Source organism: Capra hircus, chromosome 28, assembly GCF_001704415.2.
Source record: "Capra hircus breed San Clemente chromosome 28, ASM170441v1, whole genome shotgun sequence".
Classification (NCBI taxonomy): Eukaryota; Metazoa; Chordata; class Mammalia; order Artiodactyla; family Bovidae; genus Capra; species Capra hircus.
The window spans coordinates 2,221,833-2,239,251 of record NC_030835.1 but is presented as its reverse complement, the minus strand read 5'-3'; the positions used below and the strand labels follow the sequence as shown (position 1 = coordinate 2,239,251).

At 52.8% G+C, this 17,419-nt stretch overlaps 1 protein-coding gene across 2 annotated transcripts in view; it reads left to right on the top strand.

Moving 5' to 3' along the window:
- The window catches only part of C28H10orf71 (chromosome 28 C10orf71 homolog), a 30,400-nt gene continuing 12,981 nt past the window's right edge, over positions 1 to 17,419 (top strand). The window contains exon 1 of one of the 2 annotated variants that reach the window (XM_018042594.1): positions 1 to 2,846. The gene's annotated coding sequence lies outside the window, so the exon portion shown is untranslated. Of the gene's footprint in view, positions 2,847 to 4,879; positions 5,123 to 17,419 lie in introns of those variants that run through there. The other variant, XM_018042593.1, reaches the window with a different exon arrangement.

Below are 17,419 nucleotides of genomic sequence, written 5' to 3'. Positions count from 1 at the left end.
TCAGCACTGGTTCAATACAATATTCAATACAGAGTCCTACTAAGAAGCTTTTTGCGGGCTTTTTGTACTAAGTCTTTGAAATATAAGTATATATTTTACACTCAGAGCATTTCTCAGTTCAGACCAGCTAGGTTTCAAGCACTCACTAGCCACATGTGGTTGGTGGAAACCAAAGCGGGTGGCGTGGCTCAGGTCTGGCACACCATGGCCCAGATCCATCTGCCCCTGCTTTTGCACAGCCCTGTGAGCCGAGAGTGGGCTTCCCAGGTGGCGCTAGTGGTAAAGAACCCACCGTGGCCCAAGGAGCCTGGTGGGCCACAGCCCACAGGGTCTAGTAGCGGCTGTGAGCTGAGAGTGGATTTTATATCTGAAGAGGAGAGAGAATCAAAGCCAGAATATTCTGTGATACGTGAAAATTACGTGAAATTCAAATCTCCGTGTCCATAAGTAACATTTGCCTGGAATGCAACCCCACCTCTTCATCTACAAAGCATCGGCTAACTGCTTTTCATGGCTGAGTAGAGCGCTGACAAAGGCGGTCTGACCCACACAGCCCAAAGCATATACTCTCCAGCCTTTTACAGAAAAAGTTCGCCAGCACGCCCTCCAGGAGCACAGATGGAGCCCAGCTCCTGGCCCCTCACTCGCCTCCTGGCCCGTTTCCAGGTCCCTCCTAGTGGCTAACCTCTCGGCTGGTCACCCTGATTTTGTTGGTGTTTGGTAGTAGTTTAATAGAGTGGATTTACTTCATTTCACAGGACAGTTTCTGTGTTTTTCTTTTAAATCTTTCATTGTGAAGTCCTAAGCCAAGAGTCCCAAAGGAAAGGCCTCAAAGAGAGCTCCCAGACCATGTAGCCCTCAACTGACTTTGACAGCCACCAATCTGGCCATGGTTTGTCAGACGGGGGAGCATCTCTAAGGAAGGATCTTCAGTGACCTGGGCCAGTGGCCTGTTTTCCAGCCACGCGTTACAAACAGTGGCCCCCAAATAAATCCAGTCCTTCTGCGCTGGGCACCATTATCATGCCCCATCCCTTCTCAAAGCCACTAACTCTGAGTTCCTGGTAAGGAGATCCATCTGATGAAAAGGTCTGAAGGTGAGAAGTGTCCTGCTGCAGACACCCCACTCTGCCAGCCGCCCTGAGGACACCCTTTCACTGTGCTGACACTCAGGTACAGAATCCCGCAGTTAACAAAACAAAGCAGTAGCCAAGGAGATGCCCTGGCCAGACTTTACTCTCTCCCCCAGAGGGAGGCAAGCAGAACAGGTGGATGGAAGGAAGCCGTGCTCCCTGCACTTAGGCTTACAGAGTGATTGGCTAGAGCGGCTAGGACGCCTGCAAGGGACTACTGTCCAGACAGGTCAGAAGACGAACCCTCTTCTTCGTCCTCAGAGCCAACCTTAGTCATGTGGCATCCAGGACCTCTGCAAGCCTCAGTGTTCTCATCTGGAAAGAGGGCGCATGAACAGTCATCACATATAGGGAGAAAAGATATCAGACAGTGCCTGCCACATAATGGGTGCTCAGCAAATAGAGGTTCCCCCTTCTTATCTTTCCCTAACTCTCCAGCAGGAAGCAATTCTCGGTGAAGGAACAAAATGGTGCTGGGCCCCAAGACAGAGTACAGCAGGGGGCCCATTTACATAAGGGCTCAGAACGGTGCAGGCCACAGAGCAAAGGCTTTCCGTGTGCACCAGCATTATTATTCTGTTATTGTTATACATGTGATTATTAAGCCTTGGGAAAGTACCAACTTCCTGAAGACATGTATGGAAACAACTCTTAAAGAAGGCTGAGCACTGGAAAACAAAACTTGGACAAGCTGTTCAGCACAACCACATCTCGAGAGCAGAAGGATCAGGGGAGCTGCCTCACATTATGTGCAGAGATGTGAACTTCAAACACCCAGAAGTGGAAACTGGCCTGAAGGACCCATTCCGCATTGCCCTCCTTTACCAGCTTCTCAGTGTTTCTAACTAGTACAGATGAAGAACAGAGCAGATCTGTCCCCAGATTTAGTTAGTGGCACCGCGCACGTCCAGACAGGAGTGAGGCCATTTTCACCCGTGCTGCCAGGCAGCTCCCACGATGCTCCAGAGGTTCTGTGGGGAGCCGGAGGCAGTGAAGTCACCGCAAGGAGTGTTCGCCAGAGCACGCCGCCTGAGGACAGCTTTATTTATGCTCTTGCAGAGTGTACAACCAGGCCTTGTTTTTCTGGATGACCAGGGAGCCGGCTCACATAGCGTTCGTGATTCTACATTTAGAATTGTGTCTTCATTCACATTCTTTCCACGCAGCTCACAGCTCCTGGACTGGGAGAGAGTGGTCACTTTGCCTGGGCCCGTCCCCCCGGAAAGATGCCAGCTGTGGCTCATGCAGACCCTGAGCTCTTGGTGGAGCTTGGACTAAGTCGTCTGGCTGTGTTTTATGCCTGGGGTGGTCCACACCAGTGCCCCACCAGGAGTGAGCCAGACATGGGGTCTCTGGGACAGGGCAGCTGGAGGCACATTCTGGGGGAAATCAGATGCTACAGTGGTCAGCTGTGGTCAGCCTAGCTGGATGGGGTCCCAGGCCAAACTCTGAGAGCTCCTGCTCCCAGGACAGGCTTTTGCCGGGTCAACTGCGTTTTATTGTTCTCTCTCGACCCCTCCTGCTGACGTCATTGACAGAGCTGCCAGCCACTGCCCTGCCCCCAAATGTTTCCTGAACCATCCTTACAGTTCTCTTTTCCCAACCAGCCACTTCAAGCAAACACCATCAGCACCTGCCACACAGCAAAGCTCACCACTTCTAGGATCCTAAACCAGACATGAGGTCATGTTCTCCATCTGTGAAGAATTAAAAGTAAGCTGGGGAAGAAACGTTCTGAGGAGCGGGAGGAAAGTAAGGGGCCCTGTTGAATGGTTTCAGCTCAGGTTACTCGTTCCTCAAAACAAACTCCTCCTTAAAATGGGATTTAGAAATACAACTTTTCCTAAAATCCAGAACAAAATGATTAGGGGCAAAAGCAGATAGCATACAAACTGGCTGTATATTTGTTCCAATGTATAATTGAGGTGGTGGTGGGGGGGGGGTGGATTTAAAAAACTAGAGCTTCAAATCCAGGATTTTTCAGGTATTGCTGTTGACCCCAAAGCTCTGTTTTTAAAAAAATAAGTCAATTTGAATGCTCTTTACCGAAAGATAAGTAAACGATGGTACAGATGGTTGAAGACGTGGCAAAAATCAGGGAAGAAAATAACAAGTGAATGCCTACCATTTGAGAAGCTGTGTAACATAGAAGCATATCTGTACATGAGCTTATTTGATCTTCAACCCCACAGAGCACAGGCCATCTGCCCATCTCAGAGATGAGCAAATCGAGGCACAGAGAGGCTGAGTGATTTGGCGGAAATACAGGGGGCTAGCGCTCTAAATCCCATTTATTGTTTTGTTTTGTTTAATGCTGGTTGATCTCTCAAATCGATTCTTCAGGTTGGCTAGCATTGATTTTGACACTCAGGGAGGTAAGTGGGGTGGGTAGAATCAAGGGGTTCACTGTGGGTGTTCCTCAAAGCATCTCTGAGTGCTGATCAGTGAGCAGGTGCCCCCACAGACAGGTCCTCAAAAGATAAGTTTAGAGGCTCCCAGGAGGAGGAAGGGCTGGATCGTCCTGCTTGTTGGAGGTCTTGACCACTCCATCTGCAGGGCCACGAGGAGCTGTTCTTTGTGACTCGTTTGAACTGAAGTGCATAGACCTGTCTCCCTGGGATCCTGCTACTTGTGGGTTCGAGGCTGGAGGCGGTACCGGGCCTTGAGTTAGGGCTGAGACTGAGATCGCTGGCTGTGAGTAATCCACGGGGTCAGGCAGGGCAGTCCACAAATAGATTCAGAGGTACAGTGCAACACAGCCTTCCAAAGGCTTTGGGCATCCACAGAGCAGGACACCTGTCTGGGACCAGGCACTTCTGCCTTCCCAGGCCCCAGGGAAGGGGAGTGTGAGAAAGGATCTTGAAAAAAAGAAAGAAAGAAATTCCTGCATTAAAACTCTTGTGCTCTCCCAGGGCCAGCTTGGGGGAAGGTAAATAGAGAACCCAGGAAGTGGCATGGTGTGAGCAAAGGCAGGAGGGCTGGAAAAGGTCTTGGGGGGTCGGTCTGTGGGCAGTTTGGGGAACAGGTGACCCCAGGCCAAGATAGGAAGTGGCCATGGGAAGGCAGACATAAGCCCACCTCAGGGCTGGGGAGAGGCCTGCCCTCCAGAGAGGAGGAGGGGAGCTCTAACCTGGCACCTGGGCCTTGCCAACAACCACATCTGCCATGGCCAGGCTCACGCAGTGGGCACTTACCTTACCTCTTCTCTGATTATTTCACATCCTTCAGCAACTCTCATCCTGAAACCCCAGGCTAGCCTTCCCCCAGCCTGCAGCCAGGCATGTTATTTTGCTCCAAAAGCACAGCCCAGGACGGTTCCTTACTCGAGGAATGCAGGCTGCGGTCCTCCGAGCCGATGATGAAACGGGCTATTTCTGCCCCGGGGCATCAGCAGGCCTCTGGGCGCTGGTTCCAAGGCACACACGAGTGTTTATAATGTTTCCCTAAACAAATGTTTTCCTTTGCATCTTGGGAGATTTTTATTTGAATCTCAGCACTAGAATAGTATTAAAAATCAATCTGAATAGAAGTTGGAATCCTGAGTTAGGATCCGGCTAAGAGGCAAGCAATTTCTCACTCCCCAAGTTATCTATTACCCGTGGCCGATCTGGATGTAAAAATAGCTGCTGAGGCTGTTTGTTTAATCTGACTGTTACATGACACCACGCGGGTGTTGCAGTGGGGACTGTTTGCCTCTTCCCCACCAAGAACACCATTTGGTTTCCCCCGGCCGGGTCTCTATTTAGGTACGCTTCCTCAGCTTCCAGTGTCTGGCCAGCTTCTGGTCCCTGATTTTCCTCAGGTGGGCAGGTTTGTGAACATTAAGAGGTCTGGGTCTTGCATCCATTCCCCTCTATCTCTGGGCAGTCTGGCTGACAAGGGAAGAAATTTTGGCTGCTGGGCAAAGCCAGGCTGCTGGAAGAGTCAGGATCCTGTCCGGTTCCTGGGAGGCCCGGAGAACAAGCAGCGCGGCTTGCGGAGAGTGGAAGGTAGGGCCAGATGCCGGTCTGGTTCCCTCGCAGAGGCTGGGAGGCACGAGCTCCCACGGGCCGCAGCGGTGTGCGCTCTGGGCCGGCGGGGCTGGGAGGTTGCCCACCCTGTGCCAGGGCGCTGTGCAGGGCGCTGTGAGTGGCCAGGGCCGTGTCGGGGCTGAGTTTCTCCATGCGCAGCATGTGCCGCGGTGACGGACTGCCGTCTGCACCATGAGGAAACAGAGGATATGCTATAGACGGGTGTGACTTGGTCCTTCCGTGCATCTCTCAGGACACACTGCTCCCACATGGCTGAGTGGGCACAAGTCTTGGGTGTGTCCAGGGCGCTATGTTGTCAAATGGGTGCAACCTTACAGGTTCTAGGGTGGGAGACTGGCTCTCTTGTGTCCCCCACTGCTGGGTCAGGCAGGATCCTACTAGTTGTAACAAAGAGGACACTTGGTCATCAGGACCTCATGGCCCATGGACTCTGAGAGCATGTGTGGCTTCAGCAGGGAAAGCCCCCCAGGCTGTGTGTTCTTCCACCCCAGGGGTCCCCAACCAGACAGGTGGGCTTGCCTGAAGCTATCATCGTATCTTTTTCTCCCTCATGGAGAACTGATCCTTAGACATTGAATACGTGTGTAAAGTTAAATAGACCTTACGTGATTAACCTTAAGAAGTTATTAAGAAGGATTTTTAACACCCCCATGGATATATTGATAATGCAGAGGGCTATGCATGGGGGGCTGAGGGAGAAACTATATGAGAAATCTCTGTAGTTTTCACTTAGTTGCTCAGTTCTGCTGAGAACCTAAAACTGCCCTAGAAAATAAAGGCCATTTTTTAAAAGACTGAATTATGAATCCTTTCTTTCAACATATCTAGCCCAATTATAACAAACAATATTTGAAGTAATATTTTTTAAAACCCAAAATATAGGAGTCCTGGAGGGTAGATTAACGAATGTTTGTGTTAAGTGAGGTCCAATTTTCCAGTATTTGTGTCCCCTTTACTACAGTGGTTGGTAAACCAAGGCTGTGGGCTGGGCACCTGGTTTTATAAATAAAGTTTTATTGGCACGCAGCCATACTCGTTCATTTACATAATGTCTTTGGCTGAAGCTCACAACTGCCCCAGGCTGTGTGGCTGGAAAAAACTAAACCTTTACTACACAGCCCTTCACAGAAAATGTTTGCTGACCCCTGTTGTACCACGCCTTAAGATGGGTTGTTTTCCACACAAACAGCAGTAAGCATTCTAGCTTGTCCAGCCTATGAGCTGGACCCAGCAGAAACAATGACTAGCTCTGGAGCTCCTTGCCCCTCCACGGGGCCCGTCTTTCCAGTCTGGCTGGTACAGGAAATGTTCAGCTTGCCCCTGGGAGAATTAGCTTTGCAGTGGAATAAGGCCTAGGTTGAGCAGGGCAGATTGTGCTTATCGGGATGGTTTATAAATAGACATCTCCGGGTGACCCAAGTCCAGCCTGCATCTGCCCCCTGGTCTTTGAGAGGGAAACAATTGTGCCTGCTCACTGGTGACCAGAAGCTCACTGGGGTGGGAGTGACCGTAGCCTGCTGGCAGGACGGGGGCTGATGGAACGCTGGGTCCTAACAGTATAGGAACCTGGACCCCCTGGGAGCCCAGGATACAAAGGTGTGCAGAGGAGGCGAGGAAAGGCCCGGTGGCCCCGGGGCCCCTGAGGAAGAGTGCGTCCACCCCAATGTCTTTTCCCTGGGATTCCAGCAAGTGATTTGGTGTTTTCTGCCTTTTGCTCCTGACCCTAAGGAAGCCCAGGAGACCCTTACAGAAAGGGGCAGCCCCGCATCTGGAAATAGCCCTATTCCTCCAGTCTATGCCAGAAATCTCAGTACGTGAAACCTGCCAGCCAGGGAGCCCGGCCTGAGCCATCTTCCTCCTCGCCTTTCAGGCCTTCATTCCATCCACCCAGGGTTACTGGAGAGATGAAAAGGGCTTCCAGAGAAGACAGCAGATGGAGGCACAAGTGCTGACATTTCCCCAGCAGGCTGCAGTGGTCTTGGTTTCATCTCCATCTGAGAGTTTAAATCACATTTCGCCAGACCCAGCCAATCTGTAGCCCTATAATGCAATCTCATGTCTCATTTCGTCAGTTGGGAAAACCCAAAACACCTCTTAGTTCCTACCTGATCCCGGGGGTTGCAGGACATGAGTGAGGGTGTGGGAAGGAGAGGACAAAGCTCATTATAAACGCACAGGTCAAGGCCCCAAAATGGAATGTGCGGAGCACCGCTGAGATGCCACCCCCGCGTAGGCCATCCCTAGCCTTCCGAACGTCTCCTGGAGGCGGTGCGCAAGTGAGAAGTACTGGCAGCAATGTCAAGGCTGAGATGGAGTGGCTTCTTGGCTGCCCTCGGTTCCCAGGGCTGAAGAGGGCTTGGTGCGAAGTGCATTCCCTTCCGAGGTGCGGCTGTCAGAGTGTCTACAAATGTGATTCCAAGAGGAGCCAATGGACCACAAATGGCCTTCTCCCTAGGACTTGACGGACTACTCTTTCTCATCGAAGGAGAAAGCAACCTTCTGAACCCCAGCCCATGGACGTGGGGAGAGAACCGTCCCCGTATCCTCCATTCTCAGCTTGGCTATGAACTCTAGCCCAGAGAAGACACTGCACAGTGAAGGGCTTCTGAACCCATGGAGATGCCTGCGCCTGGCATCGGTAGGAACCCTTGGTTCCTTTGGGCCTCTGCACCTGGACACTGTTCCCTGGCCTCAGTGGGTCCCTTCTGTCCCTGAGTGGCCCCTTCCCAGGTGGGCTTGAGCTGCTGAGGACTTCAAGGCTGAGTTAAAAGAAGGGTTTCACCTTAGCCACGTCCCATCTTAAAGCCTTTACCTGAGGCTTGACGAAGAAAGAGCAGAGGGGAAACAGATTCGCTTGAGCAACCAGTGCTTTCTCTACTCTCTGCCCAGTCTGGTGGTCAGTTTCGTGTCTCTGAGCCCTGCCTGCAATGGCCAGGTCATGTGAGAGCTGCCGCTGGGCTTGCGCTGGCCTGGGGCGGCCTGGTCACATGCAGCACTAGCAGCAATTAAGGGGCAGGAACTCAGACCCACTTGCTAAACCCAAGGGCTCAGGGCTGCTCCTTGCCCACAGCGTCCCGCCAAGTTCACCACAGGAATCTGGCTGCGTTACTCTGTATGCAGAATGCTTACATAGATGACCTGGTTTTTTTGTTTGTTTGTTTTTTTCTGACTCATCTAGCAGGCAAGGTTTCTTCAGATTGGTTCCAGTGATAGCTTAAGAGACGCAGGCATGGTTTTCAGGGGAAACAACCGCCATACAAACAGTGATGCTCTTAAGGTTCAGCCAATAAGCATTCAGATGAGGGAGTTAAGCGGTTTGCTCAGGCAGAGGAACCAGTCAGAGGGCAAAGGTGCGAGCTGGTTCCAAGGACAGGCGAGCGCTGGGGGCTCTAGGCAGTCGCTGGCTTGCTTCTCTCACTTTGGTGTCGGGGAAAGGCATTGTCCTCGTGACCTCGTGCCCCTAGCCCTGGCGTGGCGTAGATTGTACGATGAGGACGGTGATGAGACATCGACAGTTACCAGGTGTCGGCCGCCTCACAGACACGGATTCACTGGGTCCTCACAAGGACCCTGGAAGGCGGGTATTACGTTAGTCTCATTTTGCAGATGAGGAAACTGAAGCAGAAAGAGGTTTTGTGGTTTCCCTAGAGCCACTCACAACCAGCACAGCCAAGAACCGTGCCCTAGGAGGTCTGGCCTCGGTCCACGCCCTTCGCACTATGTTATAGCGCCCCCGTCTGGAGGTTAGAAACGTGGCAAGCGGCATCTAGCGAGCACCTACTAGAGTCTTGACATGCTGGAGCTCACGCTGCAAGCCTGTTGGCGGGTGTCAGCACCACAGTGATAGATACGGAATTCCTCCTAAGGGAGGTCTGTTCCCAAACACCCAAGGTCTCTAGTGGTGTAAGCTTCCATTTACTGAATTGTCACTCTGTGTAGGTCTCTTCCGGGCCCTTGACACTTTTCATCTCTACCCTTTATCATCGCCCACAGAGGTGAGGACAGCTGCAGAGAATGAAGGGAGGCTCAGAGAGGTGGAGGGAGCTTCCCCAGGTTGCACAGCGCTGGGAAACGGGACATGCTGCTGCTGCTGCTGCTGCTAAGTCGCTTCAGTCGTGTCCGACTCTGTGCGACCCCATAGACGGCAGCCCACCAGGCTCCCCCGTCCCTGGGATTCTCCAGGCAAGAACACTGGAGTGGGTTGCCATTTCCTTCTCCAATGCATGGAAGTGAAAAGTGAAAGTGAAGTCGCTCAGTCGTGTCCAACTCTTCACGACCCCACGGACTGCAGCCCACCAGGCTCCTCCGCCCATGGGATTTTCCAGGCAAGAGTACTGGAGTGGGGTGCCATAGTCTGACTCTAACCTTTCCACTCCCCTCTGCTGGGTGCTGAGGCTGAAGCCAGCTGGGTGCCTGCATACAGACTGGCAGCAAAGCTCCTTCCCAGCTGCCTTCAAGCAAGCACTGCCTGGAGAGACCACCCTCTTCCCACATCCTGAACCCTGCAGATGGCACTGATCTCTGCCTGTTCTCCTCCCACAGGCAACTGTCCCTTGGAGAAGGAAGCATTTCTGATTCATCTCTGTACCCTGCATATGCACAGCCTGCCCAGAGCCAGGCCTAAAGCCAGGCAGACACAGCCCAAACCAATCATTGACCCCCATGCACATCAAGCGGCCCAAGAGCATATGACTCACCAGTACAACCTCCCAGAAAGAGGTCCAACCTCCAATCACTCGAGGCCTAGGGCAGCAGTGTTCCAAGTGTGGTCCCAAGTGTCCCTGGATGCTCTAGCCCTGCCCCAACATCCTGAGAGAGCATCTCTGGGGTGGGCCCAGAACTCTGTTTAACAAGCCCTCCAGGGCATTCTGAGAAGCAAGGACCACTGTCTTACAAAAGAGGAGAAGAAATTCCTTGTTGATTTCAGCAAGGAGAACTCCAAGAAATTGACTTTTTCCACTTCAGCTCAAGTCATTGTTTTAAATAATCGTGTCTGTCTAAAGAGCACTGTTCAATTTTTTTAGAAGGATCACCTGGATGGCAAATTCTTTGTCTCACTGCTCTAAGCACTTCGTAAGGAACTCTGCGAAGAAGAAGAGATGCTTGTCAGTTCCGTGACTGTGTCCCCAAAGTAGAGAAGTTCTCTTTCCTTCCCTGGATGAGCTGGTCTCATCCAGGGAAGACAGCTGTCACTTACCAACCAGCCGTTTCCCTTCTACGTCCTAGCCTCCAGCAGGAACTGAGGAGAAGGCCAGGGACAGTGGGGCTCTGATGTGTCTATGGGGTTGGGGAGGGATTAGAGAGTCCAAAGGGCTCTGTGGGACACCCCTCCCCCAGCCCGGACACTCGTATCTTCCTGACACTTTAGGGGCCAGGAAGCGGGCACCCTGCTGGATGCTCACCGTGTCCAGCAGTTGCCTTCTCTAGCTTTACTAAAGCAAATGTTCTCTGATGGGGAGAGGAGGTGCTACAAGAAAGACCTCCACCCCTTCCTACCCTGTGGGGACACCAAGGCAGAGGGAGACACCCACCCCATAACCTTCTCGACCTTGGCTGCGCAAGGAGGGCAAAACTGCTTGGCACAGAGATTTGGGTCTGAATCCCAGCTCTGCCGCTCCCTGGCTGTGTGATCTTGGGCAAGTTGCTCAACCTTTCTGTTTCTTGGCTTCTGCACCTCAGATTCCTTTGACACAGGTCCTATCTGACTTGGCCAGTGGTTGGGACCCCTGAGAAAGATGGTGGGTGTGAACTTCATGGCAGTTAGCAGCTCTGCTTCTCTGCCTTTGCCACCCAGCCCTGTGGCACCAATTTACGGACGGGGAAATGAAGTTTGCAGATGGTGAGGGAGCCCTGTGCCTCTCTGCCCTCCTTGTGGTTCCAGGAGCTCTTCCTGGAACTTCTTCTCTCTGCCCAAGCCTGGGACTCCCCTCGGGGCTGCTTTCCAGGGGTGTCCTCCCATATGGCCTGGCTCTCTTCCCAGAGGCTGGAGAGGGGATGGTTACCTGAGGGACATCCCAATCCCAGCAGACCCATGTGCCTCTTCCTCTGGGAGTCTCTGAAGCAGCCTCCTCTCTGGACAAGGCTCTCCAGAGTGGAGTTACAATTGCCCCTGTAACACCCACTTCATAGCCCATAGAGGCTTCCTCAAGGACCAGGCTGTACCTTCCCATCAGCCCCAGGTTACAAAAACAAGGTTGAGGCTCAGACTGAGTGATTCCAAAGCCTAACTGATTCTGCAGCTCTTAAGTGAACAGTCAGGTGTCCATCTACTGAAATGAAAGCCTTGCTGGGTGGCCTGCCAAAGCTGGACTCCCAGGTGGAAAGGGATGCCCAGGACAGAAGACGGGGGATAGGGTGACTGCGGGTCTTAAGATGAGCTCCAGGGAGCCCTGCGGGTAAGAGCCAGGAGTTGGGGGGTGGTGCCAAGCACAGTTTCTCAGCCTGAAGCAGAAGCTTCTGGAGGTGCCTCTTTAAACGTAGGATGCAGAGACCCTATCCCTCTCCAGCAGCCCCAGGTTCAAGCTCCGCATTACCAAGTATTAAACGTCTCTGGATTCAAGGTCTTCCTCTGTAAAAAAAAAAAAACAGGAGTAATTTCTACCTCGCAGAATTGCTCCCTAATTACGTAAGAAATAGGAGGCAATAAAATAGCATATAAAGTGCCTGTCTCATGCCAGGTGCTCTGTAAATGGGGGCTTCCTTCACTCATTCGTTCACGTGTCTAACAAATGAATGCTCCTCTGTTAGACCCAGGTGCTGTGTGGAACGAGGCAGGCAGCAGTGAAGCAGAAAGGCAAGGCCTGGCTGTGGACCCACCGCCCGGGTGCTCTTCTGCTCTCCCTAACAGTGTGAATCCGGTCAGGCCCTAACAGTCACTGTGTTTGGGCCTTGGATCTCTATTTCTCCATCCAAATGAGAACCTAGCTTCACTATAAACAGGGCAACCCCAAACAGAGCCTGATCAGGAATGATCAGATTCTGGTCTAGGACAGTTTAGAAAAAAAAAACCGCTACAGACTATAACTCATTACTGAGCCCTTAAGTCACATACTGCATTGCATATAGGTGTGTTTTGTTTGTTTTGATGAAAGACTACTATGCAATAGGATGGAAATATCAGAGCGGCCCGTGTAAGCAAAGTAAGTTTTGCTTCATGACTTTTCCTTGTTTTATATAATTATATGTCTCTGAGCTGATTGGATGCTGTAATGTAGATATATTTCTTGCTGTGTGTTGAGGGGAAAACGAGTGGGAAACCTCTGCTCCTGGAACATACACAGAGAAAGACTGCCCACACGTTCCCTGTTGCCCAGGAGCCTGCGTGCGGGTCAAGTTCACAGCAGGACGGCTGGGGCTCACAGGGCTCAGTAGGCCTTCTGTGCAGGCAGCCCCCGGGCTGGGGCAGGACCAGGGCCTGGTGAGTCTGGTGGCCCTGAGCATCTCAAGCGGTGGCTGCCTCGGGGGCTAATGCATGACCATTCCTTTCCTCAGCCCCCTCCCACGTAGGAAGCTGCACACACCCCCCGACCAGGGCTGGGGCAGAACTGAGGTTGGTTTTTGTTGCCCCAGTTTCTCAAGCGCGGGTGGAGGTGGAGTGACTTGCCCAGCGTGGCGCTGCTTTGGGATAGGACCTTGCCCTGGTCTCCAGCTCCTTCTGCTGCCCAGAAAAGCCTAGTCTATTCCTACCTCCTGCCACTTCCTACCGTTTCCAGGATACAGGACAGGATGTTCCTGGGCAAGGTGGAAGGAAGGGAGGAAGGAACTAACAAAGGGTGCCCCAAAGGCCTTACTGATGCTCTTCTCCTTTCTCCTGTAAAGCAGTTCTCAGCTGCAGTGACCTTGCCCCAGGGGCCTTGGCGAAGTCGGTGGTGCAGAGGCTGAGAAGCCTTGTCATTAGTACACAGGACAGATCATTAGCTCCAGTTTACAGACAAGAAGCCTAAGGCTCACAGACTCCCTGTAAGTCAGCCAAGGGTGTAGTCAGCAAGCGCAGAGTAGCCCTGGGATCTGGCCCAGATGCCTGATGGGCTCAGCATTTCGGTGGCCCCTGTATTTCTGAAAGAGCTGTATGCCCCCTTCTGGCAGCTCCCCTGCCCTGGCCTGGCAGTGGTCTGGCCCCTGGACTTCGGGTTGCATCTAACAAGGAGGCCAGAGGGTCACTGGGCTGAGCATCAAAACCATTTCTACCAGTTTGGCGCTTCTCGTTTCTTAGCCTTTCATGGCTCCATCAACTCCCCTAAGGCCCCCTCTGGCAGTGGCACGTGGCTGGCACTGACCCCTCTTCCAGGAAGGCACAAAGGAGGCAAGGGCAGAGCTGTTTGGGCCCGGGTCTCTTCTGCCCCTACGTTTACCTTTGATGGCAGCATAGTCACTCCTATAAAGGTAAACTGGGGCACCTCTGAGCTCACAAGAGAGCCCAGTACCCCTCGTCCAAGGGGCATCTGGCCACCGAGGCTGGTCCCCCAGTGTCTGCAGAGAGCTCTCAGTGGAGCCGTGCCAAAAAGCCAGCCAGTGCTGGACCTGAGCTCCTTCCGGTGGAGGGGAGGGTCCAAAGACTGCACTGACTGAGTCAACCCATCTGGCCACCAGGAGCTTTAAGGAGTGGTCCTCAGCAACGCCCGGCCATCAGGAACGATCAGAAACAGTGCTTCTGTTAGCCTTTGTGGAGTGACAGCCCTGCCCAAGGATATAAGAGCAACTGCAAATCCGAGGGGAGCCTGCAGGATGCAGAGGCTCCACAAGCCCATGTTCATGCCTCGTCCCAACTCTGCCTCAGATGCCAGGTCACAGCAGAAATCAGCCATGGAAAATCAGTCAGCGCTACAAAGCAGGGCTTTTGCCCCAGGGAGCAAAACATTGCTCTGCCCGCCCTGGTCACGCAATCAGGAAACAGAAACGGAACTGAAAAGCAGGTTGCTGGAACCCAGCCCATCGCTTCATCTTTCTCCTCCTCTCCCTGCCTCTGTGCCTTACTTCTCTGGTTATCTCCTGCAACTGGATGGCCCCGGGTGTGTGATGCCAGGTACTGGCACCCTCCTGTTGTGGGGAGCACTGGTTGGGTCAGACCCAATCTTCCTTGTGCCTCCAACTCCAGACATGGCCCCAGGTCTGGGCAATGCTCAGAGGTTCCTAAGGAAGCATCCCATCCAGGCACAGTGGACCAGGGACCAAGGCCGGAAGTGGGAGTCACGCTGCGCTGAGTCCCAGAGAGAAAGCGTCTCTGCTCCCCAGCTGTCTCCCGAGGGCAGGCGAACACCCACAGTGGCTGTGACCTGCAGCTCTTTGCACCTGGCAAGCCCAGGCGAGCTGATTTCTTCAGTCACATCCCTAGGATTCCCTGGACTTCTGCATGCTGCCGGGCTTTGAAGCCCCCTGTACACGTGACGTGATTCAGGAAGGATTTGGATGCATGCCAAATTGGCGCTGCTGCTGGGGCCCCCAGGGCCAACCAACCATGTTCCTGGGGTTGGAGGAAGCGGGCCCTGTCCTCTCCCAACACGTAGAAGCCTCAGGGTTCGTGTGAGAACCCTTGGTTTTCCCAGTCTAGCCCCTAGGTTGGGGTTATTTAAGCCAGGCTGAGCCAGGATGCAAGCAGAATCCCCTACCCTGGAGTGCCAAGAACCACACAGTGGAGCCAAATGGTCAAACCAAGTGTGCGATGCCCTGTGTGCAAATCAAAGGTGCAGTTTTCATGGTTAAGAGGCACTGCCCAATGGAAACCAGTCGAAGGCCGTCTAAGCGCAGCCTAGCGCCATCCCTCGGTTCATCCCAGCTCTGCAAGGAGAGGGCGCAGGTCAGCCCTGCCTGGGCTGGATCTCCGGCACTAGAACCCAGAGGCGTGAACAATACTGAGTGGGTGGACGTGGAAACAAGCTTCAAATGTGGCTTCTGAGAGTCCATGTCGGTCTCTATTAGAACACAAATGATCTTGAAGTTTCTGATTTCCATAAGTCCAAAGGAGTTATAAGGAGAGAGCGGTCATCGCATTGGGAACTAGCTAGGGAGGAATCATCAAAGGCCAGGCTGCAGGGCCCTGGAGCCAAAGGCGGGTGTGATACAGCTCCAGCAATCTGTATGGAACAAGCTTCCCAGGGAGCTTCAGTTTCCAGCCGTAAGGAATAAAAGAAGACAGGCTGGCAGTAGTGGGCCCGCCGCCCCGTAGACGCCCACCGCCCCGTAGATGCCCGCCACGTGTCTACAGCCCTTTCCAACCGAGGAAGTTGATTTTGCCATGTAAAACGTAGAACATAGACAAGGACATTCCTCTGAAACAGGAAGACTGTTGGAAAATACACAGAGAGGTCAGGAGCTTGCCCCGAGAATGACCAGCAGGGCACCCCCCAGTGTGAAGTGGTGGAGGCTAGGTGTACAACATCTGTGATTCACAAGCTGGAAGAAGCTAACTGTCATGGTTCACTATACTGAACTGCTCCTCAAGGCAACCCCAAGTCAATGTCTCAGAAAACCACCCAGAAAGAAGATCGAGAAGAATCAATTCCTATCTGTTAGGGCCTTCTGGGTATAATAAAGCCAACCCCTGTCATTTCCACTGGCTTCCTGCTTCCCCCTTTACTGAAAAGTGAAAACACCATTCAATTAAGGTAATTAAATCCACCCAAAGAGCTCAAGCTCAAAAACCACACTACAGGCAAGTGGTCAAACCCAGCAGCCAAGCAAACCCCAGCAGCTTCCTGTGCAAACATGGGAGGAACACAAGGAGAAGGGAAGGGCCTGCCTAGCAGCCGGAGAGCAACCCTCCCAGCTCTCCAGGACCAGCCACCAGAGCCTCCCCAGACAGGAGGGAACCTGTGCCAACCAGCCGAATCGTCACTTCTGCTCATGTTGTTGTCATGAAAAACTGGGCTGTGAAGTTCTTAGGAGGTGAACAGAATGATAAACCATCCTTTTCTCCATGGATCCTCAATTTTCCCTTGAGCTCCAGTCCAGGAGCCAGGCCATGCCCTTCTGGGCCTGAGCCCAGTGATCAGAGGGGCCAGGGCTTCACGCTGGAGAAAGTGTAGGGTGGTCAAGTGGTGAACCTGAGCTGAATCCCAATCCCAGTTCTCTTTTTTACATGCTGTGTGACACCGAGCAACATCTGTACCTACCCAAGGCTTTCTTTCTCTACCTAGAAAATGGTGCTAATAAAGACCTGTTGAACCCATTCCACCAGGGTCACAAGAATCAAACGTGATCATGGATCCCCGAGTGTGTCCTGAACGGCAGAGTAACAGGCAGCGATGAGTCATCCCAGGATTGACTCACTGGACTGGCTTCCTCTGACTGTGATCCGCCTTGGGTACTAAAAGCTGGTGAGGACCTCAGGTTGCCAGATGAAAAAACAAGACGTCCAGTGCAATTTGAATTTCAGATAAATACTGGGTACCTATTTTCAACATAAACATGGGATGATTAATTTTGTAGAGAAATTTGGCTAATATAAAGTATGGCCCAAATATAGGACATACTTATACTAAAATATGTTCAGTGTTCTATCTGAAATTCAGATTTCTCTGAGTATCCTGCATTCTTAATTAGCTCAGTCTGGCAACCCAGCCATGCCAGACCACCAACTGAGACCTCCCTTGCTGCGTCTCGACTCCAAGACCAGCCAGGCTGGGGTCCCAAGCCCACCTCTGTCACTCAGCAACGGTGCGACACGCACTATTCCGAGGCTCTGTTATCTCAGAACTGACTATGCAGCCACATGGAGGAGGAAGGAGCCGGGGCCTCCCCGGGGCACAGTCTGCTCGGGTCCTATGGACCCGCCACACCCGCCAGCCCTGAGTAGCTACGTGCGGCAGTCTGGATCAGGGTCTGGAGGGGGCGCCAGCAGGTTCCCTTTCCCTGGCCACTTCCTGACCTCAGGGCCTGGTGCGTGTAAGGTGGGGCTGCCGGACCTGTCAGGCCTGGGCTGGCTGCCGGCCAGGAGTCCTGTGAGAGACCAGGAGAACATGAGGCCCCAGAGCTTTCGACTCTGCGTTCCCAGGCCGCACACTCGCCGCAAACCTCTGTCATCACTTCCTTGTGGCCCAAGAAGCGAGCTCAGCAACAGCAGCTGAAAGCCTCGACGAATGGCCCCGTGACACAGGCATCCTGTCAGTCAGAGATGAACCAGCCGGGACCTCACCCCCAGGAGCTCAAAGCTTTGTTGGGAAGACGGATTCATAGCAGATAAAGTGGAATAATGCGGTGATTTTTGGTTTTTTTTAGAATTCTATAAGGAATAGGGGAAGAGAGGAGGAAGTGGTCAGA